The following is a 20,725-nucleotide window of genomic DNA, read 5'->3' on the forward strand; positions in this document are numbered from 1 at the left end:
CCAGGTCTTCCATGCTTATTATAACATGGTTGAAACCATCACATGATTGAAGGGTTGAACCTCTACTACTTCCAGCATAGCAGACTTATGTGTGTGAATTGTGATTAACACCCCTTAAAGGTTCCACTTCTTAAGTCGATAACGGTGGTGATTAAATGTTAACATGAGTTCTTTTGAAGAGGACATTCAAACCACAGCAATGGTCATGTCTGCAATTAGATATACTAGTATTTCCATCACCATTGTCACTAAGACACCAGCCTTTCCAGCCCTTGAGTTCTTCAGTCACCCCTACACCCTGCCTAGGCTTGCTGGTGCCCAACACAGCATCAGGACCTGCCTAAGGTGACTTGGAACATCCACCTATATTTGGAACTTTTCTCATTGTAGTAACCAAACACTGGACAAAAAGCCCCTTAAGGGAGGAAAGGGTTTGGGGATTTTGTTTGTTGTTTTTGTTTGGTTGGTTGGTTGGTTGGTTGGTTTTTTGCTCATGGTTTGTAGAGATGCAGTGGATCATGGTGGAGGCATGGAGGTGGGAGTGGTCATGGTAGAGGAAGGTGTGGAGGTGGGAATGGCCCCAGCTGCAGTGGCAGGAGTGTGAGGCTGCTTGCTCACATCTGGAAGGACTGGGAAGTAGAGAAGTGAGAACTCTGCCTCTCATCTAAGCTCCCAGCCACTTCCCCGTGGCACCCACTTCCCGGTCAATCTCCCCTCCTCACTTAAACCTCTCTAGAAATTCCCTCACAGACACATCCAAATATATACCTTGTGGGTGATTTTAAATCCAGACAAGTTGACACTGAAGATTAACTATGGTGCCACCCAAGAAGCTCTCGGCAGAGGCTGGAACCTCTCGGGGCTGAAACAGACCTTTTCCCATCTGTTTCTTCCAGCCAAGCTCCCAGCTCCAGGCCCATCCTTCTGCAAGTCCCTTCTTTCTCTATCTTAATTCACCTCAGCCTACCCTCTCATCTCTGTGCTTCATAGCACTCCTTGACTTGAGTGTCTCTCCTTTCTCAAGGTAGGATCTCAGCTCAGGACACCCATGGCCTACAGAAAGCTCCACTTTAGGAGCTCTAAAGATCCGGGAGTGCAATAGCAGATTCTCAGCCCAACCACACGCTCCTCCTATGGTCACTAGAGCACGTCTATGTGACACTGGCTGCCCTGGGCACTCAAGCTCTTCTGTTCTACTCTTTTCTGAATTCTAACTCACCAGCACCACAGACATCTGGGCTACAGGAACCTCCATTACTAGACTTGTCACAGTTTATATAATGTTTAGCAACCCCTGACCTCTATTTCACTAAATGACTGTAGCAACTACTCCAAGCTTGCCATGGCAAACATGTCTCCAGACTTTGCAAATGTCCCCTGGGGCTGAAATTACCTTGAGGATCACTGCCCTAAAGCTATAACCCATCTTAACCACTAACACCTTCTCTGTTTTCTCTCAGTCCACCTCTCTCTGTGTGTCCTTCCCTCTCTCTGCCACCCCCCCAGACTACTGTCACCCCAGGGTTCTTCACCCCTTCTCTGGCTGAGCCCCTGATCTTTCTTCTGTCTGCTCAAGGATGCTTAGGAAGGAGGAAGATGGTGTAAATTGCACTCCATGGAATGCTTTGCTTGTGCCTGGGGCTGCTGCCTGGATTTCTGTTCAGATAAAAGGGAAGAAGAGGGTCTGGGGCCTAAGTGAGGCAGACAGGGAGTCCTAAGAAGCTACAGCCTGGCTCCCTCCCAGCCCCACTGACTTTACCCCCTTCTTGGCCTTGGGAACCTCCAGGGATAGGAGGAAAGGGGTAGGGCTGAGGAAGCCACAGTCTCTGCAAGGACAACCAGAGCAGCAGAGCACAGTGGAATAGTCTCTTGTGGGCATTAAGGGGACTGGGGCCTTGCTATTCCAGGGATGCAGCCTGGACTCCTCCCAGTCCCAGAAGGCTACTTGACAAACTGTCAGTCGGAGTGTCTTCTGTCCGGTTCTATGTCAGCTTCTGCCTTCTGCGAGTCCCCATACAGCCTTCTGCTGGAGCACTCAACTCTTGCCTTCACAGAAAGACCACCCAAATCTCTCACTCTGCTGAAAAGCCTGCCCCATCCAAAGTCTAGTCTAACTTGAATCCTGTCTGGTCCTAGGGATACTGACATTCTTCTTGTGTCATCACCAGAAAGAGACATTGCCCCCTCTCCCTGGAATAATGCCACCACACCATGTCATTACCAGTGCCTCTTTTCCCAGGCCAGTGCAATCCAGTAAAAATGGAAGAGGAGAGTAAGAGGGCTGCCAGTCTTTTAGCAATTAGTTCCAAATGTGTACCAACCCTTCCCTGGGACATGTGCCATCCTATCAGTCTCCTACAGGCCTTGGTCCCTCTTATGGAAGTTCAAGGTAGAGCTGCACCTGTCTATTCCATCACATGGGCACAAACATGACATCACTAGAACATCAGACCTAGCCCCTCACCCAGATCTAGAATTCAGCAGGATCTCATGGAGGATGGGTCCATAGGCTCCTCTGTCTCCAGCTTTTCATCACCACATTCTGCCTGCTTCCTCCTGCGTCCCCTGCTTGGGTGACAGAACCAGGCAATAATTAGATGCTGACTATGAGCCTGGAAAAAAGTCTAGTCTTGCTTCTGATGTCATCTAACCTCTGAGCATCTGTTTCCAGATCTGTATCTGTTCATCTCCTTACATTTCAAGTCCCTACAAGTCACTAAAATCCTACTCAGTCAATACTGAGCTCCTATCAAGGACAGGATGTCCACCCAACCACCAGTGTCCATATCTGAATAAGATCCTGACCTTCACTAACTAGAAGGATGGCATGAAAATAGCCAACCTTAAAAAAACAAAAAAGTGAGCAACACTATAAGAGAGATGGGTATACTTGTGAGGGGATCCCAGACACACAGTAACTAACCCTAGCTAGTGCAGTCTGAGTGCAGAAGGTCATCCCAATAAAAGAGGCTTTCCAGAAGAAAGAGGGGTTATGCTGAGGGCCCAGAATGAGCAAGCACAAAACACGGAGTTCTCTGAGGCTGCCATGTCACCATGAGGGACACAGAAGCAGTCGTAGGCGATGAATTCTAATTTCTATGCTATAGCATTGCAGTTGGCTGCCTGTCACCAAAGCCATCCACAATGGCTCAGGCAAATTAGAGAATTGTTTTGCTCATGTATCAAGGGAGTGGGCAGTTCATGAGTGCCCAGTTGCTTAGGAATACTGCTCCTTTGTCCTTTTCTTCTCTGCCTTCCTTATGATTGCAAGACAGCTCTTCTTGCTTTGGAGCCTCACATTTCTCTTCTCAGGAGTAGTAAGGGAAGCAGGACAACACCCGAGACAGTTGTGTTGATGGTACCTGTGCCTTATTATGACTCTTTGGGGGGTTGTTTTGCTTTGTTTTTCAGGTCAAGGTTTCAGGCTTATGTCCCCTAGGATAATGTCCTCAAAATTTGCCTGTGTTGTAGCATGTGTCAGAATTTCCTTCTTTTTTTTTTCCTTTCCCAGTTCATGTATGTGTGGTGTGCATATAAGTATATACATCCTTTTGCATGCTTGTGAACACACATGTGTGAAGGGGCACAGGCAGGTGGGCATGTGTGCATGTGGAGGCCCAGGGTTGATGCTGGAAATCATCAACTGCTCTTCCACCTTATTCAATGAGACAAGGTCTCTCAAGCAAGCCCAGTGCTTGTGGACCAACTGTCTCTACCTTCTGAGGCTAAAATTACAAGCACGCCAGCACACACACACATGGCATTTACATGGGTTCTGTGGATCCAAATTCTGGTTCTCACACCAGTGTGCAAGTGCTTAGCCACTGAGCCATCCACTCAGCCCCTTCCATTTTAAGGCTGTATAGTATTCTGGCCATATGTAACAGGCTGGTTATCCATTTGTCTGTGGTTGCTTAGATTGCTTTCGTCTTTGGCCTTTGGAGCTTATTGTTGCTGTGAACAAAGGTGTACAAATGCCTCTGTGTCACCTGCCTTCAGTTCTTGGGGAGTGCAAATCCAGAGGTAAAACTTCTGCAGCATGTAGTGATTCTAAGTTTTCAAGGAACCACTGTGCTGTTTCCCTTATTGGCTGTAACATTTCCTAGTCCCACCCTCACAGCACAAGGTTCTGATGTTGCCACATCCTTACCAACACTTCCAGCCTTGCAGTGTGTTTGGGTTGGGAATGGCTGTCCTAATAGGTACATAGCAGTAGCTCACTGCAGTTTGGGTTTTCATTTTTCTGATGTCCAACATCTCTGCTCTTTTGCCTCTTGGCCACCTTATTTCTTCTTGGAGAAATATCTATCCCTGTCCTTCAACCATTCCTAAACCAGTTTACTGGGTTTTGCTGTTTGCTTTATAAATATCCATCTAGTCTGTATATTAGCCCTTGGCCCTATATCTGACTTACACCCATGTCGTGGGGACTTCTACACTTTGTTGCTTATGGGTTTTGGTGGCAGAAATTTTAAATTCCAATGGAGAGCATATCATCCACTCTTCTTTCCCTGCCTGTGCCTTTGGTGTCACGGCCAAGAAAGCACTGGCAAACCCAGTGTCACAGAGCTTCCCCTCGTTTTCTTCTAAGGCTTCTATCGTTTTCATCCTCAGGCAGTTTTCTTCTAAGACTTCTATCGTTTTCATCCTCGGGCTTACATCCTTGATCTGTCCCGAGTGCCTCTCCTTTTCACTTGGAAAATGAAAGGTGTCTGGAAGCCCTTCCCTACCCCTACCTCACAAGTTCATTTCAACACTCAGAACATGCAGTGGTGGGCACTTACCTACCCTACCCAAGCACATTCAGAAGAAAGGGAGAATAGGTACAGGGTAGACACATGCTGCACCTTCCATAAGGACCTGTTTCTCCAGGCCATCCTGGGGCAGTGATAAGCATTCTATGACTCTTAATAAGCAAGCGCTCAGGTTTGTGCACATCACATGCCTTCCTTGTGACTGGTTAGTCAGGAGCAGGGTGATGGGGGTGGTTTAAGCAAGCAGAAAAACCCTGGAACTGGAACTAAAGGCTTAGTCCCTGAAAGGCCACATACAGCCTTGTTAACTGCCAGAGACACTTAGCCTAGCTGAACCTGTTGTCTCAGCTTCAAAATAGAACAATCGCTTCCCTATATGTAGAAGTTTCACAGATGGAGCTCTTCTGCATAAGCACCCCCTTCCATCTTCACAGGGAACCTGTGAAGAACACAAGCATGATGTAATTCTTTATACTCAAGCTGAGGAAATGACTGCCCAGAGAAGTTAAGCGATTTGTCCAAGAATACTCAGCTAGTGAATGCCAGAAAGCTTTGAGACTTCCTAGGTCTAACTAAGCCCTTCCTACCCTATCTCAGGAGGGAGGCAAGCTGAGAATAGTGAGGGCACAGGAGAGAATGTTCTTTGTAGGCAAGTCTTTGGGGCTTTGTTGTTTTGGTTTTGGGTTTGGGGGTTGTTGTTTTGGTTTGTTTCAGTTTAGTTTTGGTTTGGTTTGGTTTTTTTTTAGCATTTGTGTAGCTTGGAAGTGATCTTCATGACCCATAAAGACAGGAACAGTACAATCTGGGTCAAAGAAGCAAGGTCACTCTGGACATCTGTGACCCAGACGGGAACAACTGCTTTACTGGCTGACATTTGCTGAGGAGGGAGCTGGCTCCCAGGGAAATTTTTTTACCTCAGACCTTGTTATGAGCAGAACAGAGATGCCAAGCTAGGTCAAACAGCTGCCCATTGCCTGCTCACCTCCACTACCACAGCTGCTCCTGCCTCTCTCCACCCCCATGCCCCCGCCCTGACCCACTCTCCTCCACCCCCTCTCCTCTCCTTTCAAAAGCATAATAAGTTTGATAAGAAATTGTCTCGCTAACAGGATTAGCCATGGAAATCTCCTGTCCCCTCCCTTTCCCTCTGTAATACCCTCATCTTGTGTCCTGTAATTTTCTGCTGGTATCAGAGATTCCAGACCACCTCAGGGATATTAATTCCTCCTTGTTCTTTGATCATATGACTTCTGATATGCTGGGATGCCCAACTCCCCCACACACAACAGCTGCTGGGCCACCAGACTTGTGGGTAAATTACAGCAGGTCACAGGCTGTCTCCTCTTGAGTCAGCCACTCCTGGGGTTTCTTGCAGTCCTAGAGATGATAACTGCTTCCAATGGAGGAGCCAAAGAGGCAGGGCCACAGCTGGAGCAGAGAAATAATAGAAGAATATCTTCAATCCACCCTGTGATTGTTAATCTTTATTGTCAGCTTGGCTGGCTTTGGGATCACTTAGGAGACACACTTCTGGGCATGTCTGTGAATGTATTTCCAAAGAGATTTAACTGAGAAGGGAAAACTCGCCCTGAATTGGCAGGGGACAAAGCTTCCCACAGTCCAAACTGCATAAAAGGGGGAAAAGAAAATGCCAAAGTCAGTCCCACATTCTTCTTTCTCCGTTTCCTGCTCCACTGAGATATGAGGAGACCACATACTCTTGCCAGCCACCTGCCACCCTGCTTTCCTCATCACGACGGACTTTATCTCCTTAACAATATGAGCCCAAACAAATCCTTTTCCCTCAAGTTATATCTGTCAGGCACTTTGTCCCAAGAACGAGGAAAGGAGCCAGTACACTGGGTTGGCTACTATGCTGTTGCTGTGATAAGACAGTATAACCAAAGCAACTTATAAAAGAAAACATTGAATTTTGACTTCAAGTTTCAAATTAGTGCCCATGATGGCAGAGTGAAGGCATGGTGGTGGGAACAGAGAGAGAGAGAGAGAGAGAGAGAGAGAGAGAGAGAGAGAGAGAGAGAGAGAGAATGACAGAGAGAGAACGCACCAGGAACTGCTGGGGTCTTTTGAAACCTCAAAGCCCACCCCCAGTGACACACCTTCTTCAATAAGTCACACCTCCTAATCCTTAATAGCAGTTCCACCAACTAGAGACCAAGTCAAATATTTGAGCATATTTGGCCATTCTCATTCAAATCACTGTGTACACTTTTCTTAAATTTCTACCTCACCCCTCACATGTGTCCCTAAAAAGACTATAAGCAGAATACAGGACAAGGTTAGTTGGTAGCATGCATGAGGTAACCCAGCTCTAGACCTGGGCTTGCTTCCTAGGCCTGGGACATAACATAGTGATTTGCCTGACATCTCTGGGCCCTGCTTTTCATTCATTGGAGGATGATGCTGTCTGGCAAGGTCTAACAACGCATGGAGTTGGCAGTACACAGTAGACATTCAGCCAGGGCTATTTGCCTCCTCTGTTGTTTCAGAACTGGAGCTTCATGGGGGCAGGGACTTCAGATTTCCCAAAAATTGGTGTTCCTAAACCCTCTTCTTTGCACCAATCCCCTCTAACCATGTCCCTCCAAGTCTCTGTCCCCTTATACACTTACAGGACCAGATGTTGAGGAAATGTGATGGCAACTTCATCCCAGAATGTTGTCAGCAGAAATCTCAGTCTGTAGGGTATCAAATGAAAGAAGACAACCAATGCCTCCAAATCATGGTGACAACAGAGACAAGAGGAATGCTGAGAACGTGCTCAAGTCCACAGTAGCCCTGGGCCCTAGCAAGAGGGCCTTGAGGCCCAGCCTTGGGTCAGTGCAGCATGTTTGAGGAGACACAGGGAGGCTGGGGCATGCGGAGCTTGGGGGAAAAGGGGAGATACCAGAGTCAGCACAGCCGAATCCAGAGCTGAGTCAGTGCTGAGCAAGATATAGTTTCATGTTCAGTGGCACAGAAAGTGTCAGGGAATGAGAGGTGGGAAACCGTGCGTGCCTAGTGAATGAGCCAGGATGCCAACTGCTGTGTCTTTAAGGGTGCTGGTGCCACTCTGGATGATGAGGGAACCCCCCAGGATCTACTGAGACCAGTGTCTCTACTTCATAAATCACACCGCAGGCTAAGCATTGCAACTCATGCCTGTAATCCCAGAACTCAAGAGGCTGAGGCAGGAGGCTTTATTTGAGTTTGAGGCTAGCCTAGGATATGGAGTGAGACCCTATCTCTAAATAAATAAATAATTGCAGAGATCTGAAATTGGCCCTTACTTGTAAGCCCAGGTCTGTGTGAAGCCCTCGCTGACACTACACAGGTCATTTTTGTGTCACCCTGACAAGACCATCACTGCCAACTACTAAAGTCAATAAACAAACACAGAGCACCTGAGCTGGGGACCATGGGTAAAGTGAGGCCTTTGCCTGAAGAGCGATGGAGTTCAGCAATTCAGGTCAAATCCCAACAGGGCATCCCCCAATCATGTGGTCTTGGGCTTGTTTCGGGGGTTTCTCGTCACAGAACAGAGAGATACCCCACGCCTCTGAGGACTTATGGGGACAATAGAGCAGGAAGATTACCTTAAGTAAGTTTCACTTTTTGTGGTTTGTTACCTGTGAACAACCAGCATCTGCCTGTCCCAAAAGTCCTGCTGACATTCATGAGAAGGTCAACAGCAGCCTGAGGCTATGTCACAATGCCAGGAACATTCACTTCACCCCAGCTTGTCATGTGGGAACCGTCTCATCTCACATCATCACAAGAAGAGTGAACACAGTAGAATATATTTTAGGAGAGGAAAAAACAAACTCTTATGACTTGCATTATAAACTCTTGTTATAATTTTATTTTATTATTTTTGTCATTAATCTCTGGGTTTATTTATAAATTATATACATGTGTGGTATAGGTAATATCAGTTACCAGCCAGCTTCAGACCTGCTGGGGGGGGGTTGCCTTAGAACCCCTCCTCTCAGATAAAGGAGGACAACTATATTCTATAACACCATGCTGGATGCATAGTGGAAACAGACCAATAAGAGACATGCTCTCCTTCTCCTCTCCCACCGACACCCAGGAGGACAGGACATCTATGCAAAAACTATAAAACTCCATGCTAAGTGTCACCTTCATGATGAAAGCCAGGTAAGGATTCAGCTACTCCAGCTGGTGGGGTGGAGGAGGTAGCACCACACGGAGGCATGGAAAGGCTATTGGGGGCTGTCTGGACAAGATGCCTGACGGTACACAGAAACAGGAAGACAGTAGGGGTCCCAGACAACTGAGACCCAGCATGTGTGTATCTGAATCCTCTTGGTACGCCTTTGAGATTTGGAAAAACACATGCAGGTGGCCTGTGCTTACTGTGCCTTTGCTCAGGCGGTCCCTGGTGGGTTTTCCCGGCTGGGTGGGTACTGAATATTATACAGATCATCCTGCCGTCGGCAGAAGAGAACTGTGAAGGTTCTGAGCAGAGGACTACGGAATGTGGGAGTGATATGAGACCAACAGGCCACGTGGTTACCATATGAAGTGAACGTTGAGTGGAATCCCTCTCCTGTTGGTCATGACTTTGACTGCAGCACGGATGGAACAATCAAAGTTTGTCCCTAGGGCAAATGCTTTAACTCAGGACCTCTCTGATCTCTGATACTAGTACAATATGAGTCCAAGGGGTGAGGTAGCTGTGTAAGGCCCCACAATGGAACCAAAGTCTGACTGCAGCACCAAAGCCAAAGACTTACCACAGAGTAAAGAGGTCATGATTCCCGCACTCATCCATCCATTCATCCATTTGATCCACAATGTATCTTAGCGCCATCACCAAAGCAGTATGACTGCTGTTGAGACCAGCTCAGGGAGAGGAGATGGCCCCTGCCATCCTGTGGAGTCCATAGTCATTCACTGAGACACATCAGGCTTTCCTGGCTGCTTAGCCGAGGCTATGCTGGGAACTAGGAAACAGACACATGTGACTCATGCAGTTGTTCCCGTCCTTCAGAGGCTCTGCCCACTGTCACAGCTTGTCTCTGCAGTGGATAGACCCTGGGAGCTATGAAGCAGGCAGGCCCTAGGGTGGTAAATTGGCAAACATAAGGACAGAAAGGCGGGAGGTCTCCCTGCCTCCATAGTGCCCTTGAAACAACACAGGGGCTGGTGTTAGATGGCTTTGAGAGGTCATGGTGCTGTGTTCCTCTTCACTGCATCCCCTCTGGAGCATAGTGAAACCAGTGTTCTCATTCCCCGTCATTGTCACCAACACACCAAAGAAAGTTAATGAAGCAGAGGCAGAAATGAGCACCCGGGAGGCACAAGATTGCAGCAGCCATTGTCTCCTGCAAGGGGGTGGGGCTGCTTATTCCCACTGCAGAGGGACTGAGGGTCCAGTAAGGGGTGACAGTCCTCATGACACTTGCCTCCAGATGACAGGGCTAAAAAATGAGAGCCCACTCTTCCAGCTGTTTCTAGTACTTCCCTGGCAATATGATCTAGTCAGAATTCTCATCCATGACCAGGCACAATGGGGGTTCAGCAGAGTGATATGTGACATCTTGAAGAAGCCTGCATTGTATCTAGGAATCTGAAAATGACTGAGAGGCAGTGGTCAGCAACCACTAAGGTCTGTCCAGGTGTATGTAACACAACAGCACAAATCAGGAACTGTCTGGAAATGGAGAAGGGGTTTTACTTAGCTGGACTCTCAGAGAGGTCTGTGTGCGCTCAGGGGGTGTGGGCGGATGCCCTGAAAGTACTTGGTAAAAGTCTGGCTTTGATTTGGTCAGCACTAATCTTTAAGATTTTGGACAAGTTGTAGTGATTGGAATGATAGCTGTCCCCCATGGTCCCCAGTTGATGGTGCTATCTGAGGAGGCTTAGGCATGGCCTTGCTAGAGGAAGTATATAACTGTCATGCTTATGGTTTAAAACGTGAGCTTCCTACTCCAGACACCATGCCTGCCTGCTGCCACACTTCCCCATAGAGATGGTGATGGGCTCTTATCCCTCTGGAGCCATACGCCCAAATAAACCCTTCCCTCTATCAGCTGCCTTGGTCACGGTGTTTTAGCACAGCAATAGAAAACTAATACAGTCTCCTGTAGGCTGCAGCAAGGACCAAATAAAATAAGAAGTAGCATACTGGCTGTGGCCAGCACCCAAATCCATCACATTGGGGCTGCACTACAGAGCTAGAACAATGCAGGGTCAGGATCGGTAGGTCCTGGGGGCTAGCATTCTTGGGCATTCCTATTCTCTGGTGAATCAGCCTAGGCCCTGTGCAGGGATGTGGGAAGGTCTCCTGGAGGCAGAGGACTCAGGTCTTAAATGTCAGAATGAACTATGGCAGCCATGGTGGGAGGCTCCCACATAGCATCATCCCTGCGGGGAGGGGGGGGGGAGAGCTGGCACAATGAAGAACCAGAGATGGTGGCTATTCTGTCTTTATATCAACAAGCATAGGAAGCCATGGCAGTTCTCTGGGTGAGCAGATGTCCATTTTAAGAATACCTGGCCACAGCAAAGAGAATGGGTTAGATGCCAGCACCAGCAGGAAGTCACAAAGTAGCTTCTTAGTATGTGACAGCCATAGCCTTTACAGTGCTAACTGGGTAAGGGCAGAGTCTACCTACTGGAGATGGAATCAGGGATCAGGGCCTATGGGGGCCAGGCCAGGAGCAGGAATAGAACCCCTCTTCTCCTTTCTCTCCTTTCTTAGCCACCCAGAGTTGGGGTAGGGCAGGGGACAGAGGACAGAGCCAAGCCCCATAGGTAAAGGCCTGTAGACACCTCCTCCAAGGGACACTGGGCTGTCTGTCCTTCCTGGCTGCTCTTGTTCTATGAGGGCTCTATGGGATCGAGGCAGCTTCATTCACCCTTTGCAATAGCAGCAGATCCCATTAAGCTCCAAGAGTCTGGCACATGGGAACACACAGAGCAAGGAGCTATAAAGCCCCTGGCAGGGAGCATAAAAGTAGGGTGAAGACTCAGGGGGGAGTTGGTGGCTGTCGCCCCTGGCTGCGCTCTGCCATGTGCAGCAGATGAGGACGAGGAATAAAGAGGCTTATTCCAGTACCCTGTTATTATGGCATCTTGTTTTCATAGTTTGTTCAACAGACCTCTCTCCCTCTCCCCCTCCCTATGAGCTCGCTCTCTCTCTCTCTCTCTCTCTCTCTCTCTCTCTCTCTCTCTCTCTTTTTCATCTTCCTCTCTCAGCAAATCCATTTAAATGCAATTCTATTCTTAAAGCGCCCCTCTCATGCATGTCTAATGAATGTCAGGGAGCCGCTATTACAATGAGGCCGAGGAGGGTCCAATCCGCAGTGTGTATACAAGTCATTTGAAAGGAAGCCTGGGAGCGCTCCAGTTTTATTACAGCATAATTAGAAATAAAATCTTGTTGCAATAGGAGAGTGAGAGATGTGTGCTAATCCTGGTGCAGAGAAAGCGCTGTAGAGAAAAGAATTCTGGGAAAAAGAAGAAACCGGCTGCTGTATCCGCCCCTTTCCAAGGTTGTGTCTTGGCTGTCCCTCTTGAGACCTGGTCTTCAGCCAGTGGGACCTCCCCCTCCCCATTGCCTGGAGCTTTCCACAGGGACAGTGCTGAACTCTTCTGTAAGTCAGAGGCCCAAGTGGCAGTCTGCCTGGCTCCTAGTGAAGTAGATCCAGCCCACCCCCCACCCAACCCCTGCCACCAGTAAGTCCCCACACACCCTATATACTTAAAAGACCACTCTGTAAGCTGTAAGGAGGTGACAGTGGTAATTAATAGAGCCTGGAGTTGGGGGCTGAGACCCAGGTCTCCCTCTGAACTCCCCACTTCCCAGAGTCATCAAAGATCATTTGCTTAATGTACTGAACACCTGTTGCCTTTCAGCCGCCATGTTAGGCACCTTAGTTCATTTACTTTTAACAGGGAATGGATTCAGAAAGTTCAAGAACTTCCTATACCTTCCAACTAGAAAGTGGAGCATGGTTTGAGGCCCGGCTCTCTGACTCCTGTCACTGCTGTTGATGTACTGGGTCATTCAGTGACAACATCTGCTATTGGACCCAAAAGCAAAGATGATGAACAAATAGAATATTACGTGTCCCTCTGACAGGGAATCAGGAGTTAATGAGCAATGCCAGCACCATCACAGGGCGGTTGTATCTATGCGGGAAAGTGACCCTCACTTGGGATTGTAAAGCTTGGCTCCTGCCTTCTGCAGCCCTTGAATAGAGATGACGTCCAAAGAGTTGAGCCTGCCATCCTTGCCTGGACAGTGGAGGGCAGACCTTCAAATCCCCAGGAAAGTGAGACTTGGAAGAACCATTCCAGAGCAACTGGTTGTCTCCCTTTACTCAGCAATCAGGGAAACTGAGGTCCACAGTGTTAAGAAGCTTGTCTGAACTCACACGGCCATCTAGAAGCCATGTTTCTCATCTCCCAGACCAGCAGGCTCAATTCTGCTGTGCCTGTCCCCACCTAAGTGCTTCCCATAGATGACATCTCTTAGTCACAGGGCCTTTTCCAGCACAATGTCCTTATTCCTCAGAGCTCCGTGCAAGGTCAGCCAAACCCAGAGCTAGGCCTGTCCCAGGGCTGGATCCAATGGGAGGTAAGACAGCTCAGGGGATAACTCTGTGACCCTCCAGCCTTGCAGGAAAAACTGAGTCTGAATGAGAACCTGTAGAGACTATGTCAGCATTTCTTCACCGTCAGCCACTTGCTCTCTTAGCAGAGTAGTAGTACAGGAGGAATAAAAGAGGTTACTGCCCTGACATCCCCACCCCGCCACAGCCTGTAAATACTTGATGTTGTTGCTTTGTAGTCCCCATGGGCCTGGCATGCCCAACCTGGTCTTGCACTTGAGATGAATATGAGACTATGGTGTTTACACTAGTTCTCGGGATCCTCTGGTCCAGAAAGCAGGGATTCAGGCCTGCTCACTTCCACATGGAGACTGTTCCTCTGCAAAACCCTCTCTAGCCAGAACCTGCCAGCTCCAGTTCCCGTTTCTGGCTGTATATGTCCCACCCACATTTGAATGGACCAAGCTACCTCCCATCCACATAGTCTCTTCCTGCCTCAGGTACATCCACCAAGGCTGCTCAATTCAATAGCACAGCAGATAGGAGCTCTTTTCTGACATCACCACTTTGGTCCAGACGATACTCTGCCCCATTTTCCTGTGATAGAATGTGCAGTGATGGACAAGAAGAGAATGCAGATGAGGCCCTGCCTATGCTAAAAGGCCACCTCCAGGGAGGGTTCCTGCCCACCTTGTCTCGAGTTATTGCTTCCTCTCCCCTGCCTCTCTGCTTTCTCTAGGGTCCTGGTCCCCAAACACATGGGAGGACTCAAGCTCATCCTCTGTCCTCATTCAGGACTCCTGCCTCCCCCCCCCCACTACCACCACCCCTGCACCATGGTGTGCACATGGAGCAGCCCAAGTCGCCTGAAAGTCAGTGCTAGAAGGTCTCTTGGAAGTGACCTACCTGTACAGGTGAGGTAGGTAGGTGTAGGTCTCCTCAGGCCACAGCATGATGGAACAGACCCTTACCAACTTATTCTCATGGTTTTAGTATCTGGGACTCCAAGACCATGGATGCACGTGCCTCTGAGTGTCTTTCTTGCTGGGCTTGACATAAATTAAAAATTTTGGGGCTAGAGAGATGGATCAGTGCTTAAGAGAACTAGCTGGTCTTCCAGAGGTCCTGAGTTAAATTCCCAGCAACATGATGGCGCACAACCTTCTGTAATGAGATCGGGTGCCCTCTTCTGGCCTTCAGGCATACATGCAGGCAGAACACTGTATACATAATAAAGCTTTAAAAAAAAAATCAAACAAACAAAAACATTGTCAACCCAACCTTGATCTCTTAGCAAGCCAAGATGCACAGCACCCATGAGGGATATACCCAAGTGGCTGCCTGGCTACAGGCCTGAAGCACAGGGCCTTCCTCCAGGGCCATCTATGGGGCAGAGGATCCCCAGGCCTCTACCTTGAGCATCAGGTTCAGGCCTTAGAGGTACAACCATGCTGGAAAAGGATGCCCCCCATCATTCTGCAGCATTTAAACTTGATTTTACACAAAACTCAAACTCTGTGCTCACTAACAACAACACCCGCTTCCCCCTTTCTCCAAGCCTCGGCCCTAACCACTCTGCTTTCTGTCTCTATATGGGTGACCACTCCAAAAGTCTCATCTGAATGGACTGCAGCATATTTTGTCTTTTGAGATGTGGCTTCTTTTGCTTGTATCATGATGTCCTCAGATGTCATGCATGTTGAAAAAGGAATCAGAATGCCCATGCTTTTCAAAGCTGAGTAATATTCCAAAGTCTGTGTGGTTTGTCCTCTCATCTATCAGCAAATCCTCTTGGCTGTCATGATCAATGCTGGTATGGATAAGTGAACAAACCTTCTATGGCCTGCTTCCTGTTCCTTTTACAAGTGGAATGGCAAGGTCGTGGGGGGAATTATTTGTTTATTTTTGACAAACTTCCATGTGGCTTAGTCTTGATGTTCACGTGCTTGAAACAATAATTATTTCTAAAGTGTGGGGCACACATGTGGTCCCAGCATTTGGGAGGCTAAGGCAGAAGGATTCCTATGAATGTGCAGTCAGCCTGGATACATAATGAGTTTCAGGCCAGTCTGGGCTCAGGATTGAGACCCTACCTCAAACAAACGAATGTCTAGTAGGTTCAGTAGATGCAGTGGTGAGTTGTGGCACATGCATGTACTCTCGAAAACCTGGAAGGGCTTCCTGGAGGAGATGAGTGTGCAGCTAGCATCAGACTCCGTCACCTTCCTCCAGAGATTGCTCGCTCATCCTGGAAATCTCTGCTGTCTATGATGTGACAAGCACTACTGTCGCATTGGGTAAACCAGAGTCCCACTGAGGGATCCTCACTAATGCATCAGGTTCTCTGCCTCCGGTTGAAAGCATCACTTTGGGTGGGGGTTGGGGGCAGGCTGAGGAGGCAAAGGTGGGAACAGGGCGGGGCGGGGGCTGCAGAGCCTGTCCTGTTTCTGCAGAGGCTGCAGCAGGGTCTGCACACCTACTCTCTCCTCCAAACCCTCAGCTTCCTGTAGTGTCCCTGGTGCCTCCCAGAGGGCAGAGAACAAGATGTCACCTCTTCAAACGCTGACTTCTCCTGTCAAGCCCTCTGGCTATCATGGAGTCTCCATCAATCAAGTCTCAGTAAATTCTGCAGCTGCAGGAGTCCCTGTGCACAGCTCTCTGACCTTCTGGGAGAAGATAGGAAAGTCACTGTCACCTAAACTTAGCACCTACTCAAGGGAGGAGGGGCTTTGTGCTCTCAGACTATTGCTCCCTGGCCTAGCTCTAAAAAGGCATGAGGACCTGAGTTCGGATCTCTAGCACCCACGCAGAAAGCCAGGCATGGCATGTGTACTTTAACCCCAGCACTGGGGGACAGAAACAGATTCCTGGAGCTCAATGGCCTGACAACTTAGCTGGATTGTTGTCTTCCAGTTTAGTGAGACACCCACACTCAAATGAGAGACAGACAGACATCCTGTATGGATTTCTGGTCTTTACATGCACTCATACCAACATGTACAACACACACACACACACACAAGACCTTACAGAAAGATTTCAGGATCCTAAGAAGTGACCAAAATCCAGGCCCACCTGTCTCCTTTATAAGAATTAATCTTGAAGCCTTCTGGACAGAGCCACATCTAATTCCCCCACATTCCTGGGACCATGTGTTCTGTCCATTCCTCATTCTCCTAAAGGAGAGTGGGATTGCCCATGCCCAGGAGTCAGAGTCCTTCCAACTGTTTCTGAAGAAGGACTTCCCTTCGCTACAGGCCAGCATCTCCCAAAAGCTTATTTCCAATCACCACACCAACAAGATTTGGAAAGTTCCCTGGGTGAAAACAGTGAACAAACATGGAGGGAACACTCCCCTGATCCTCTCCCTCCTCGAATGAATAAGCAACAGAAGCTCTGAGAGAGGATACCCCATGCCATGCCAGTGTCCCAGAGATGTCACATGCACAGGCTGTGACTTTGTGTAGCAGACTTGCTGTATACACCCAGTTCTGCAGGCTGGGTGACGGAGGTTCAGGTATGGACAGAGTTGGTTCTCCAAAGGCCCCAGGGGAGGGTCTTTCCACACTCTCAGCTTCCCCAGGTTACTAGCGATCCTTGTCAGTTCTTGTCTGGGGACGCATCAGTTTGTCCTCCCTACATCTCTCCAGGGCATTCTCTGCGCCTGCGTACCTACGTCTTCATTGCCCTCTTCTTGCCTAGAGCCTAACAGATGTTCAATAAATATTTAACTTTAGAAGTTCTGTCAAGGACACCAAAGAAGAGAATGACCAAACGGGCCAGGACATACACTGTGATAATAGGAAAGAAAAGGGTGCACCTACCACACTCACCACTCCCCTGTCTGTGAGCTTGGTGACAGTGGTATCATATGACCAGGCAGAGTTCAGGATGAAGCACAGCTCCCTACCCGGCTCTTCTAGCCTAAGAGTGAAGACTCACTAGCATACACCCACAGGGGTACTACTGGCATTCAGAGTGCTCACTCGGGTATCCAGCAATGAGGACCCCACCAGCTTTAATGCCATTTCACCACTCACAGAGCTATCAACTAAAAATCGAACAACACCCCCACCCAATCCCTACAGCTACCCCAGGCATTCCAAGTGGCCATGGGTCAGCTGCATTACTTTCCTGCAGAGGGACAACACTTGCTTTTAGGAGGAGGAGGCCCACAGCTAGCTATGTCTTCCTGGGCTCAGCACACTATTCAAGACTCTGGTTCTCTCTTCCATAGACTTCTTTAGCCTCCTGTCCCCAGCAGGGACATTCCCCACCCCCCTCCTCCGCCAACCCTCTCTTTTGAGTCTCATCAAACATGCAAACCATTGTAGCTGAGCCCCACCCCTCAAAAAGAGATTAACATAATACCCCTGATTTCTCCTTCCCCTCTCACACTGTGCATCTCTAGGCTGCAGCCTGTCTTTGTTTCAGTAGGAGCAAAACACTGTGTCTGAAAAAAAAAAAAAAAAGACAGAGAGAGAGGGAGAGAGATAGAGAGAGAGAGAGAGAGAGGGAAAAAAACACTACTGCAATTAAATATGCACAGGGGGGAAGGGAGGGGAAAATGAGGACAATGAAGGATGGGAAACATCCGATGCAGCAGCTGCTGGTTGCTATAGAAACCCAGATCCCCACCAGCAGCAGCATCACCCCATCCACCCTCCACTCTGGGTGCAGAATCCCAATAGCATAGGGCTATGTGGGTCCTGGGGTGCTGGCGGCCAGGACCACAGGATTCAGGCTGACCAGGGCTGGGGTACCTGTGGGCTGCTAACACTGCTTTGATGACTGTCCTGGCTTCCCCTACAACTCCTCCCCATCCTCCGATCCATGGTGACAACCCACAGTAGCTCTGCACCCCAGTTACATACTAAATGTCCAGAGGGCTTTCACACTTGACTTTAGGGTATCACATCACAACACAGTGGGTGGGAGTGAGGGTTCTGTCCGCCCTCTTCCTTCCCTTTTGACTTTCCCCATGGTGCCTCTCTCCCTGGGAGCCCCCAGGAGGAGGGCTCCTGGTGTCATTTGGGTCAGTTGGGAGAACTCCAACAAGAGGCAGCTAGACCATGGGATGACCTAGATGACCTAGGAGTAAGCCCACAAGAGGACATGGAGGAAAGTAACCAGCTGGGGTCACATGGCTTTATCAGGGCTTTAGCTGACTGCGCTGCCTCCCTCCTCATACTATCTTACAAAAAAGTTAGCACTGTGCTATGTGAAGTCAAGTGTTTTTCTTTCCTACCTGGATCAGCAGAGTGTGATTTTTTTTTTTTTTTTTTTTTTTTTTTTTTAGGCTTCGCACTTGACAAAAAGGCTGGCTGGTGCTGGCCCAGGGCACTGTAGAGAAAAGAGGCAGTGGGTGGAGGAAGGAAGGGGGAAGTGATTAGGAGGGTTGTAGTTAGACCAACATTCATTCAGAAGAGCCCAGATTGATGAAGTTATTTAAAGCCATATTGAAGAAATAACTATGATGGGCTGGTAAGATGGTTACGTGAGTAAGAGTGCTTGCTGCCAAGCCTGGCAACTTGAGCCCAACACCCAGAACACACATGGTGGGAGGAGACAACTGACTCTCCTCTCACAATGTTTCTTTTTGATCTACACACACACACACACACACACACACACACACACACACACACATGCGCGCACATGCACAAGCACACACACACACAAATCAATAAATATTTATTCAAAAGAAACCCAGGGAAACTTTTCAAAGATATTGTCAAGAACATTAAACTTGTCAGCCTGCGGTTTTCCAACCTCTGAGGAAGAAAGTGTCTTTTGCTTTCATCCTCACCTCTAGATGCTCAGAAATGAATTTATGGACCAGGGAGGTGCTCATTCAGGAAAGGGCTTGCACAAGTTCAAGCCCCAGAACCCATATAAGACCCCGAGGTGGTGATGCTCACTAGTAATCCAAGCTCCAGAGAGGTGGAGACAGGCAGGTCCCTGGAGCTCTCTGACCAACCAGCCTGGCCTACATGGTGAGTCCCAGGCCAGCGAGACACTTTCTCAAAATAACAAAACAAACAAAACCAAAGATGTGAACAGCTGCTGAAGAGCAGTACCCAAGGTTGTCCTCTGGTCTACAAGAGTGTGAGTGCATGCATGTGTGCAGATGCACACACACTATCACCCCTAAGTGTGTGCTTGGGGCATGCAAGAAGCAGCATCACAGAACATTCCTTATAGGGTAAGCCACAGACAGCTAGAGCTCTGGGTTGAGGGACTGACTGTGAGTCTGCCCCAGGGAAAGGGAAGCAGACCTCTACAAGATCCCATGTGTCGAGTGTAGGATTCATCCTAGAGCCTGTCATGCTGACAGCTTCGTCTGGTAGTTTCACATCACTTCCCTACCCTGACCCCACTGTTACCGAAGGGTAATAGCAGAGCCCAGATGTGGCTCCAGACCGTCTGATCTCTTCTGTTCTCAGTGAGCAGAGTCCTCAGCTACCACCAGCCTCTCCCTAATCCAAGGCCATCTCTGCCCTTAAATCAGCTCAGTCAAGGTTCACTGGGGAACCTACACAGAGAAGACCAGTCTGCTGTGGACACGTACAACAGCAGTAACCAAGTGAGTGTCTCACTGCTTGTTGGTCTACTCTGCTCTCCTGCCAAACCCCAGGGATGACAGGGAGGCAGGAACTGCGCTGGCACCACAGTAAACACAGCATTTGTCCCATGGCCAATCACGACTGCTGGTGGTGACTGTCTCTGCCTCTCCACAGCCCCAGTGCAGAAAGAATTTAAGCTGGTGCTTGGCTTAGAAGGAAGGCTGGGAGTCAGAACCCCCAAGCTCCTGGCCAAGTGACTGTAGTATGGGCCAATCACTTCACTCATATTTGCTTCTCCCACTGAAGTGGAGACCAGCAATTCTAGGAGCCACTGGGAAATGAATGAGGAAGTTTTTCAGACTCTTCTCGAAGGGTAGGAAATAAGAGGACTCCTCCACACTGTGTAAGTACTGCCTGCACGTAGGCATTTGGTATAGCCAGCCTAGATAGGAGTATCTGTACTTTACTGTATGTCTAAGGCTCAGGGAGTTAAGCAATGCCCAAGACTGCATGGTTAATAAGTATAAAAACCCAATGGAGACACCAGTTTCACTCAGTCTGACTCTAAAGCCCAAATCCTTGTCAGGTGTGGTGGCATATACTACAATCCAGTGCTTCAAGAAGAGGCAGGAAGGTCCTCGGTTTCAGACCAGCCTGGGCTACATAATGACTACAGTGAAAAAATAAAGCACCATCATTTCTCCTTATCATTGTGTTGGTGTGCTAGCCTCATCTATGGGCCATGACATGCCTGTGGGGCCACACCATCTCCTCCCTGGTTTTCCCTACTGCCTTGGCTCAAGGTAACTCCAGGCAGGCC

The 20,725-nt window shown here is 48.7% G+C and overlaps 1 protein-coding gene across 1 annotated transcript in view; it reads left to right on the top strand.

The window, feature by feature from the left end:
* The window catches only part of Dscaml1 (DS cell adhesion molecule like 1), a 315,656-nt gene that overhangs the window by 209,771 nt on the left and 85,160 nt on the right, over nucleotides 1-20,725 (top strand). The gene's annotated exons all lie outside the window — the stretch shown is intronic.

Source organism: Phodopus roborovskii, unplaced genomic scaffold, assembly GCF_943737965.1.
Source record: "Phodopus roborovskii unplaced genomic scaffold, PHOROB, whole genome shotgun sequence".
Classification (NCBI taxonomy): Eukaryota; Metazoa; Chordata; class Mammalia; order Rodentia; family Cricetidae; genus Phodopus; species Phodopus roborovskii.